An 11,832-nucleotide genomic window follows, 5' to 3' on the forward strand; every position below is an offset into this window, starting at 1 on the left:
ACTTGAGTTCAAATCTGGCCTCAGACACTGGGTACTTATTAGCTGTGTGACCATTGGCAAGTCACTTAACCCCCATTGCCCTGCCAAAAAAAATTAATAATGATAATAAATGATATTTAAAGATTTAGAGCAATAGTTCTTTTCAGCTGTAAAATGCTACATGCCTATGATTCTAAATAATGTCCTCAATCTTAGTCACAAGATATTCTCTGTTAGCATTGATATGTATTACAAGGTATGACCATTCAACATTTATTGAATACTTACTATCATGGGCAATTCTGCTAGACATGGTCACAGTGTGTATGTGTGTGAGTCGATGAGTATGGGGCCATTTGAATATTAATTTCTTACTGCCTCTGGAAGGTTACAAACTAATTTGGTATACAGTCAAGATTTAATTATTTAATTCCCTTTTATTCATTCAAAATTTTTTGAGCCCTACTTTGTATAAAGTGCAATGTCCAAAACAATGTGATAAAGATCAAGTACAGAGAATAGAGAAATCATTTCTCCCTGTATGATCTGTGGAGGCTTCATAAGAGAGCTCATATTGAAAGATAAATAAATACACTTAGAAGACAATCTATTTGCCTGCATGGGTTGTAGGGAATTGAGGTGGTGGGTCATGTATGTACTATAGAGCTCTAGAGAAAAGATCCAAGAATTTGATAGATTTGTAGAAGGATATGGGCAAGAGTTCCCAAGGATGGACAGGTAGAGATGAATAATGATCTTCTTCTTTGGTCTGAAAATCATTATCAGTAAAACCACAAATTCATTTAAGCATGTAAGTTGGCTAAATAAAGATCTGGACTACAACATTAGTAGTCTGGCTCTGAGAAAATCTACCTTGAATTCAAGATTTGACTTCAGGTGCATTTGTTCTTTTTTAAAAGTTGATTGAGAACCATTGTAGTCTTGAGACATGGGTGGTAGTCTTTCCAATTTTTTGAAGACCCTTTTTATGATCTTTTAATTTTCCAGGTCTAGGAAAAAATCAAACTTCAATAATAATATAAGCATTTTATGATGCTGCTTAAAATGTTAAAGTATATGGGTAATTTATGTCCTATAAAAGTAAAATAGTTTCAATTGAGAATTACATTTGTTCATTGAGTTATGAAACTATATTCTTGCCATCTCTGCTCATCCCAGTTATGTCAGAGTTAGCACCAAAAATGTCAAATGTGGGAAACCTAGAACTTTTTTTTTCTTCAAAGAATTTGATCCTGCTTGTGCAGTCTTGAAAAGTATTCTGTAATTTTTTAGAACAAAGTATAGTTCCATCATTACTCCTACCATGGCAAAAAGGAAAATTGCATAATACTTAAAGAAAAAAATCATTTAAAATTTATTCCAGCAACACTTATCTTTTTTCAACATAGGGGGAATCCTTCTGCAGGCATTCCTCTACCCCCAGGAGGCAGTCCTTTGCCTTAGCTGAAATTATTGGGTCTCTTTACATTGTGTTTGAGCTATAGTTCTCATAAAGGAATAGTATCATTTTCTCATTCCAGGCAATTTTAAGGTAGGCTGTTTAACTGAGCTATGACAATTTTTTCCATCCTTCTTATTTTCTTGAGAATGGAAGAAAAAAAAACAATCATATTACCTCTTGATTTAATGATGTCATACCATCAAATAAAGTATTCTGGAGAAAATAGATCTTTATTAATCCCATTTATATCTAAACACATCTAGATCCATTCTCTTTGTGCTTTATGAACATCCACCATTACTATAGTCATCACAAAAGTTATCATATTTAAAAATATAACATTTATAAAATATAAGACACAGTATGTTATTTTTACAATGCTTATTGACCTGAGGAAATATTGCTTAGACAACAATTTGATTGGAGTTTGATCGACTGCAGAAAGGTGTATTAATTGAATGTTAGTAGAACTTTTTAATGAATCAATTCAAATAATGCATATTTAAGAGAACATATCTTCTCAGGCAGTGTAGTGTGTTGGAAAGAACTTTGATGTAGGAATTGGGAAATTTGGCTTCCTAGGTCCTAGATCATGACCAGTGTTCTTTGAAGCATTGACAAGTCACATTATTGCTTTCAGCCTCAGTTGTATGCATAAAATATTGTTGTTGAACTACATAGCTGGTAAAATTCCTAAAGAACAAAACTAAGTATGCCACATCCTAGCTCAAAAATATTCTGTGATCCCCTGTCACTCTAAGAAAACATATATACTCATGTTTTAGCATTTAAAACTCTTTACATTCTGGTGTTAGCCAGATTATTTGAGCCCTCTTCATGTATACCATTATCTTGTCAAACAATCCTACTTGTTATCCCCTGACTTCATTTCTCTCTTTTCCATTGGTATAGGATTTTCACCATGTCTAGAAGTTATTCATTCTCCACCCCCACTTTTTGCATCTTTAGATTCTTCAGTGTTAGGGTCATCTCCTACAAAAATAATTTACTGTTCTCCATAGTTATTATTGTTCTTTACATCCTCAGAATAAAATTCATTTATCTATTTTATATATACTTCTCTAGATTTGACATTTGTTCCAGAAGAAAAAGAACTATTACCTCCTCTGGCCCCTGCCTTTGGAATGTGAGCATATATTTTTTGCTCCTCTTACCACAAAATTCCTATTTATGAGTCAATACCCTTGAAAATTCCTACAGAGAGCTTTCTCTGTATATGCATGGGGGAAAGAAGGTAAAAAATGAAGCAAATGAACAAATATGACCTAACAATGCAGTCTTGACCCAGACAGCAAATATGACACTGACCCCTTTTGTCTAAAGACAAAATGTTATTTGGGAAATTTATTTTTAATGAATCTAAAACATGCAATTCCATTTAACATAGCCACTAGTTTGACCTGGTGTGCAGAACTTGGTCATTTTTGCAGCACTGCATAACAATGCAAAGTATTTTCTCTGTTGAAACAACACTCCTTCCTCCACTCCTTCACTGGCCTTTTCAAAAATAAGGTAACACACAGCTCAAAAATAATATTAATTTGTCTTTTATGTCAAATGGGACCACTTTATATTAATTTTAAAAGTGAATAAATGAAGTCAAAGAACAGAGAACTCTGGACTAATACATCTGTCCTCATGGATGAAAAGAGTATAGGGATAGGGAAAGCAGCACTTCATTAGCTGTCTGAATGCTTAGCTGGGGAAAAATTCACCAACACTGGACACTTCCAAGACCCTGATCATTCATAGTTGGTGAATACACCAGACACCCAAATGGTTTCCAGGATACATCCCCTCGGTACTTAGCACCTCTTTGTCCAAACTTCTCTGTCTCCTTCTGCACACATATATACCTTCAACATGCAATTTAGGAATCATTTTCCTCTTTCTGAGCACTATTACTACTGGAATATCCAAGTCTCTTCCATGGAAGTAAGAAGATGATATTTTGTCTGTAAAACAACATCTCCCATAAACCTATGCAATCAAACCATGCACAATTCAGTTAGATGCCAGATAGGAGTTGAAGACCTAGAATGGGGCTTGGATCTAAATACCTGGGAATCATCTTCATAGAGATGATAATTGATCTCATGGGATTTGATGAGATCCTTAAGTGAGGTATTATAATGGGAGAAGAAAATAGAACTCCAAAACATAGCCTTTGGGGTCATCATGGAAAGTGTTTCTGACCTGTATGAAAATCTATCAAAAGAGAATGAAAAAGAGGTCATAGAGGTAGAAGAACTAGGAAAGAGCAGTGCCATGCATCCTAGAGAGGAAAACATATTTAAGAGGATGAGCTGATTTGCATTAAGGGGTGTTGAGAGCTCAAAAAGAATAATGATAGAGAAAAGGTCAATATCTTGGGTAATTATGAAATCACTGACACATGTGCAATGGGAAGTTTCAAGTAAATGATGGTGTCTTTCTGAAGAACTTTATCTGAGAAAGGGAGGTAAAAGATTGGATAACAGCTAATAGGAATGTACAGATCAAGTAACTTTTTTTTAATATGGAAGAGATATTGTTATGCTTCTGGGCAGCAGGGAAGAAGCCAGTAGATAGGTAGAAACTAAAGATGAGAAATAAATGGGGGATGATGGAAAGGCAATTAGCTAGAGGACTTGACAGATTTGGAGGTTTAAAAGTTTGTGCAGAGAAATTTTTCTTAATAAAGAAGACTCCCTTTTTTCTGAGATTGGAACAAAGGAGGAGATCATGAAGTCATGTTTGAGTGATGTGAAATGAGGAGAAATGGGGAAGGGTGAATTCTAGGTAAATGATCACTTCTTTTTTTGGTGAAGTATGAGGTGAGATCCTTAGCTAAAAAGGTAAAGTGGTGAGGTGTGATGGGAGACTAGAAAAAGGAACATAAAGGTTTACAAAATGTAATGGTACTAGATTGGATAGCAATTTGATTAGGAAGGTCTAAATGTGCTCATTTGAGATTAGTAAATATACAATTTGGGTATTTTCTCCATTTTAAAGTTGTATATGAGTAGGATTATATATCCCTCCATCTTTTTTGGGGGGTGATGGTGGTGTTATTTTATACCAACTGTTCATAACATATGTTCTCAATAAAACCCTTTTATAAAATCTATTAGAAGTCTGGCTTTTTAAAGTTAATTAGAAGCAAATTGCTGGGGGATGATGAGTGATCAACAGTTCAGGCCTTTTTAAAAATAATAAATATTTTTTGAGTTGCAAATTTTATCCCTCTCCCTTCCCTGAGGCAGTAAGCTATCAGATACAGGTTATGCATGTGCAAATATGCAAAACATTACCATATTAACCATTTTGTATAAGAAAATGTGAATAAAAGAAAACATGAAAGGAATAAAAAAATCACATGGTTCAGTCTGTCTTCAATGTCAGTTCTTTGGAGGTGGACAGTATGCTTTATCATTATTCCTTTGGATTTATCTTGGACAATTGTATTGCTGAAAATAGTTAAGTCATTCACAATAATTCATCCAACAATATTGCTGTCACTGTACACAATTTTCTCCTGCTTCTGCTCAATTCACTATATATCTATTCATACATGGCTTTCTAGGCCTTTCTAAAATCATCCTGCTTGTCATTTCTTATAGGACAATAATATTCCATCACAATCATATACCACAGCTTATTTAGCCATTCCCCAATTGATGGACATTCCTTTGATTTCCAATTCTTAGCCACCATAAGAACAATTGCTATAATTTTTTTTGGACAAATAGGTCTTTTTTCTCTTTTTTGGGATGTCTTTGGGATATAAACCTAGTAGTGTTATTACTGGATCAAAGGGTATGCAGAGTTCTATAGCCCCTTGGGTATAGTTCCAAATTGTTCTCCAGAATGATTGGATCTGTTCACAACTCCACCAACAGTGGATTAACATTCCAGTTTTCCCACTTTCCCTCCAATATCCCACATTTTCATTTTTTGTTATATCTGCCATTCTGATACATGTAAAGTGAGTTATTTTAATTTTCATTTCTCTGATCAATACTGATCTAGAACATTTTTTTCATATGACTATAGATAGCTTTGATTTTGTTGTATAAAACAGACTGTTCAAATCATTTGACCATTTGTGAAATAGGGAATGACTTTTTATAAATTTGACTCAGTTCTCTATGTATTTGAGAAATGAGACCTTTATCATAGATAATTGTTTTAAAACATCTTTCCCAGTTTTCTGCTTCCCTTATAATCTTGGTTGCATTACTTTTGTTTGTAGCATCACCCTTCTGATAACAGAGGGAATAAACTTCCTAGGACTCTGAAAATAGCTTTATTCTGAAGAACTAGAATGATAGTGTGAATAATTTTTTGGGGAAAATAGCCTAAAAAGAATACTGCAACAGTATCATAGATTTGGAGTTGCAAGTAATATAAAGGGTATCTAGTTCTAAACACCTCCTGGTTTTTTGCTTTTTGTTTTTGTTTTGTTTTGTTTTGTTTTTAAACAAGGGATTCAGCTTTATTCACTGTCAATATTAGAGAAGTGGGGCCCAACATAGAAAAAAGTCCAGTGGGGGGAAAAATCGCACTTGAAAAAAGGACAAATGCAAGGAAGAAAGGGATGCCTCAGGCCCAAGAGGCAAAAGTTCCTCTGATTGGTCAAGATAGAGAGTCTCAGAGGAGTGCAGTAGGTTGTAGAGAAATTTGGCTCTACTGAGGAAGAGGACCCCGAAGTGGACCTCGAGGGGGTACTGGGGGACAGGGGGAGGGCCAAGGTTGGGAAGGGGTCCTCTTTGGTAGCCATAGGGTGGAGGTCGAGAGGGCCCGCTGTATGTGTATGGGGGGGCATTAACGGAAGAGGTCCTCGCATACCATGGGGAGGCATGGGGCCTGGGTGACCCATGGGAGATCAAAAAGGGGGTCCTCAGGGTGACATTCCGATAGGAGGGAGGCCAGGATGAGGCATTCCTGGTGGTGGTCTCGGAGGAGGCTGTTCCCCTGAACTTGGGGGCCCCGCATGGGGATGTCCCAAGTCACGGGGACCATGGTGGTCGAGCTGCATCTGAGACATACTGGGATGAGGCATTCCACCTGGTGGGAATGGATGGGGATGTGAGTGTCCGTGTCCTGGATGTCCAGCCCCAGGGGTTCCTGCTGATGGAGGGCCATGGGCTCCAGCCCCAGGAGGCATAGGTGTGGGAGGCATGGCTGGGGGTATTGCTGGAGGAAGGGCTCCAGGAGGTGGCACAGGAGGTGGGAATGAGCCTGGTGGGGCATACCTGGTGGAGAAAGCCCAGATCCCAAGGAAGACACAACAGGATTAGGGTCAGAGTGTGGGGGTGGTGCATCAGCAAACAGCTGATGGGGCCAATCTGCCTGACACAAGGGGTTCTGTGCTGGCAGAAGTCGCTCAGCTGCAGAGCCATGGCGTTCACCTGTCAAGTCCTTCTTGAAGGCATAAGATACTGTGATAGGTCGATTACACAGGTACTGCCCATTCATGACTTCAATTGCTGCATTGGAGGCATCAAATGAAGCAAAATTAATAAAGGAATAGCCCTTGGAGTTGCTTGTGTCAGGGTCCCACATGATCTTGGTAGTCTGCAAAATAAGCCCAAAGGCACCGAAGGTATCATACAGCAACTTCTCATCACCATCTCAGGATCTAGATTCCCTATGAAAATGTTGGCCCCCACATCTAGGTTCTTGTTGTGATCTGATGCTTTTTTCACTCCTATTGGCTTCCTTTACAGTTTGATCATGTTCATGATCTTAATGGCATAGTCAGCATACTCTTCACTCAGGAATTCCACAAATCCATAGCCTTGCTGCTGCCCCGTGACTCTGTCCTTGGGCATGTTTGTGTTGACCATGGGTCTGAGCTGAAGGAAGAGCTTCCATAGCAGCAGCTCGCTGACCTTCTTGTCCAGGGCCCCCACATACTCAGTGGCATCCTGATTCCGTTCGGAGATGGGCCCAGCCGCCATACTGAATTTGCTCCCACCGTCTCCAAGCAGTGGCTCCGCACCCAGAACAACACCTCCTTTTTAATGAGGAAAGTAAAAAGCAGAGAAAACAAACGATTTGAACAAAAGTTTATATACTTTTCCACAAAAGATAATAACTGTGGGAGGTTTAATTTGAGCCCAAGTCTATCAAAGGCAGTCTTATTTCTCATATGCATTCCTCTTCCTCAGTATTTCTCTCAAGAATAATACTGACATAGGCAGCTAGGTGGTGCAGTGAATAAAGCACTGGCCTTTTATTCAGGAGGACCTGAGTTCAAATCCAGTCTCAGACACTTGACACTTAACTAGCTGTGTAACCCTTGGCAAGTCATTTTACCCTCATTGCCCTGCAAACAAAACAAACAAACAAACAAAACTATCTATTCCCATATGAAAAAATGCTCTAAATCACTATTTTTTTTTTTTTGGTTTTTTAGTGAGGCAATTGGGGTTAAGTGACTTGCCCAGGGTCACACAGCTAGTAAGTGTTAAGCGTCTGAGGCCAGATTTGAACTCAGGTACTCCTGACTCCAGGGCCGGTGCTCTATCCACTGCGCCACCTAGCTGCCCCTCTAAATCACTATTGATTAGAGAGATGCAAATTAAAACAACTCTGAGGTACCACCTGACACCTATCAGATTGGCTAATATGACAAAAAAGGAAAATAATAAATGTTGGAGAAGCTGTGTAAAAATTGGAACACTACTGCATTGTTGGTGGAGCTGTGATCTGATCCAGCCATTCTGGAAAACAATCTGGAATTTATGCCCAAAGAGATTATAAATCTGTGCATACCCTTTGACCCAGCAATACCACTGTTGGGTCTTTTTCCCAAAGATCATGGAAAAGGGATGTGATGTTTAAAATCTTAATTGTGGTCACCAAAAATTAAAAGGTTTCAGTACCAGTCTTTGGACATTAAACATTTATTAGAGCATACAGATATTTACAAAGAGTTCAGAAGGTTATGAAAAAGAAGTCCTACCTAGCCTAGAGTTCCAGCCTGTTTGGGTTCTTCCTGAAGTCCTCCTCCACGAGTCTGCTTTAATCAGGAACACCCTTTTCTCAGCTGTTTTAATCAGCAATCCTCTTCAAGCTGTTTGTGGAAGCTTTTTTATACATCTGGAACAGAGGCGATCCTTACACCCTGCTTCAAGGTGATTGGTTGGCGTCATCCAAATCCATTGTCTTTGAAGGTGTTCTCAAGTTGAGTTCATAGTCTAGTTTCTGAGAATTATACCTTCTTAAGGGATAGCCAGGTGTGATCACAATCCAATTAACTTGATACAATCCAATTAACTTGAAGTAGGCTTAATCAGCAGTCAATCACTCTCACTTGATTCAATCAGTCTTGATTAATCTCCAGGTGGGTCTTTGAGTATCTGCTAAAATCCCATTATTTCATCACAGGGAAAAGGACCCACTTGTTCAAAAATATTTATAGTTGCTCTTTTTGTGGTGGTAAGGAATTGGAAATTGAAGGGTTGCCCATCAATTGGGGAAGGGCTGAACAAGTTGTGGTATATGAATGCAATGGAATTCTATTGTGCTGTAAGAAACGATGAGCAGGCAGATTTCAAAGAAACCTGGAAGTAATTGCAGGAACTGATGATGATTGAGATGAGCAGAATCAGGAGAACATTGTACACAGTATCATCAACATTATGTGTTGATCATCTGTGAAAGACTACATTCGTCTACAAGAAAGTTCCAAAGGACTCATGATGGTGTTAAGGGCTAAAATTCTAGCTAAACTGTCTAAACTATTTAATGAGTGGTCGCCAATAAATTATAAGCTTTAGCAAGAGTTAGGCTTTTAAGCATTTATTAAGGAGAATAAGAATTTGGTAAAGAAAAAGAAAGGCCTAGATTCCTATCTATTAAAGGGAGAGCACATTTCTAGCTCCGCTCTCCGCCAGAGTCCAAAAGCAAGAGAGCCTCCGTCTCCTCCTTCCTCCTCCCACTAGTCCACGTCACTTCCTGATACCAAAGACTCCTGGTCTTGCCCTCAAAGACCTTCGCTTCATGGGCAGAACTCTTCTACAGTTAGTATCCAGCAGGTGGCGTTATTCCAATCGTTACAATGGAAAAGGCTCTCCAAATCCAGAAAAAAAAGAACCATGGAATATGGATGCTGATTGAACCATACTATTTCTTTTCATTTTGGTGCTGTTGTTTTTATTTGAGGTTTTAGCTTTTTGCTCTGATTCTTCTCTTATAACATGACTAATGCTGAAATATGTTTAATGTTATTATATATATATATGTATATGTATATATATATATATATATACATATACATATACATATCAGATTACCTGCTGTCTAGGGGAGGGGGGAGGGAGGGAAGGGAGGGAGAAAAATTTGAAATTAGAAATCTTATATAAACAAATGTTGAAAACTATCTCTACATGTAACTGGAAAATAATAAAAATTTTATTAAAAAAATTTAAAAAATAAAGAATAGTACTGACTTGAGTTGTCCTCAACACACACACACACACACACATACATACACACACACATACACACACACACACACACACACACACACACACACACACACACACAAAGATAGGGAGCCAGAACTTTAGTACAGCATTTCATGAAGCATTCAGACTTCTGGCCTAAATATTAAAAATAAAAAATTAAATTAAATTAAATAAAGAGCTCTGATAGTCTGAATCTTAGAACACATAAGCCCTCTATTTCCACTTCCAGTTTGGTTCACATGACTTCTACCACAAAAACTACTGAATGAATTATCTGGAACAGAGATATCTATAGAGAGCTGGGAATTGATCTTCCACTTAGACAGAGAGTCTCCAGTGCTGCTCTGCTACAAGTTGTGCGTATTCTAGCAATATACTGATGTCCCCATGTCCTTGCTGAAAATAAAACATACAAATATATATTTTAAAGAATAATGATGAAAAAAATAATAATGATTTTCTTTATGAAAACTTGGCTCCAACTTTTACAATTCCTCTTAAGTGATGGCTTTAGTCTAGTGAAGTAAGATGAGAAAACATGAATTCCATTTTCCATTTCATTTCCATTCCTCCTCTAAGGAGGCACTTAACCTTCTCACGGATTTGCTTTCAAAAACACCTAAGTAATATTAATCTCTTATGTAGTGTATTGAAATAACTAAGGGGGATAGGGCCAAGGGTGTTGGGTGGTTCTAAAACAAAGTTTTAAAACTGAGACATGTAGTTTCTTATCTTGGATTATCCAATAAAGACTATATGGGATTCTGGGGGGAAAAAAACAACAACCTACCATTCCTATGATTTCCCAAATAGGCAAGGTGTATTTTTTGAGTGAAATGCAAATGCATGAGTATGTTATCCTTAAATAATTAGCACAGAAGAAAAGCTTTTCTTTTTAGAGAGGATGATTTTGCTGTTCAAAATTCTGCTAGAACAGCAAGTTCTATGATGAATGGTAAATGTAGGCATTTGTCTTCAAGGACCTTTTTACATTCCTCCTTATTCAAGATCCCTTCACCTCACTTCAAGTCTTTCTTCATGTACATTTCCTAAAGCGCATTACTCCAAACTAATTTTTGTTTAGTTTTGGTTTTTGGTGTGCAGTGAGGCTTAAGTGACTTGCCCAGGGTCACACAGCTAGTAAATGTCAAGTGTTTGAGGCCTCATTTGAACTCAGGTTCTACTGAATCTAGGGCCAGTGCTTTATCCACTGTGCCACCTAGCTGTGCCCACTCCCAACTAATTTTTTTTTTTTAAGGCAATGGGGTTAAGTGGCTTGCCCAGGGTTACACATCTAGTAAGTGTCAAGTGTCTGAGGCTGGATTTGAGCTCAGGTACTCCTGAATCCAGGGCCGGTGCTTTAACCACTGTGCCATCTAGCTGCCCCCAAGTAATTTTTAAGAGGCCCTTATTTACTACTATGATTATAGGTGATCATAGCTTATGGTGATATCCTCCCAGAAATACTTATAGCTTGGTTATTAAGAGTTCCTCCGCCTCACCTAAGCAACAACAAAAAACAACAACAACCTCTAAACCTCATTTTCAGGCAATGCCTTTTGTAAAATGTTATTTATTTATTTATTTTGGTGATGGCTTCTCATGAGCATTTTTGTAAATTTTAGAAGGGTTAATAATCTGTATTGATGGAAGAACTCCAATGAAGCAATAGCTTGAAGGCTTGAAATAAATATTTTACCATATTGGATTGGTCCCCTTTTCCATCTTTTCATTATTTTTAGGCTTTATTTCCTAAAAATGTATAAATCTTTAATGAATTAAATCGATTTGAATATCTGATTTCTAAGTTAAGTCCCTGCAGCTAGCATGATGCTCCCTCCAAGTGTACCATACTTGCTCTCTTATACGAAATAGCTTCATATTGACATAGTTTTAGAGCTCAGAAAGAAC

General features: G+C 37.7%; 1 pseudogene; it reads right to left on the reverse strand.

Annotated features, from left to right (window-relative positions):
- Positions 1-6,130: 6,130 nt before the first annotated feature.
- On the reverse strand, positions 6,131-7,407 carry LOC122737583 (annotated as a pseudogene).
- Positions 7,408-11,832: the final 4,425 nt, after the last annotated feature.

The sequence above is a fragment of the Dromiciops gliroides genome, chromosome 1 (assembly GCF_019393635.1).
Source record: "Dromiciops gliroides isolate mDroGli1 chromosome 1, mDroGli1.pri, whole genome shotgun sequence".
Classification (NCBI taxonomy): domain Eukaryota; kingdom Metazoa; phylum Chordata; class Mammalia; order Microbiotheria; family Microbiotheriidae; genus Dromiciops; species Dromiciops gliroides.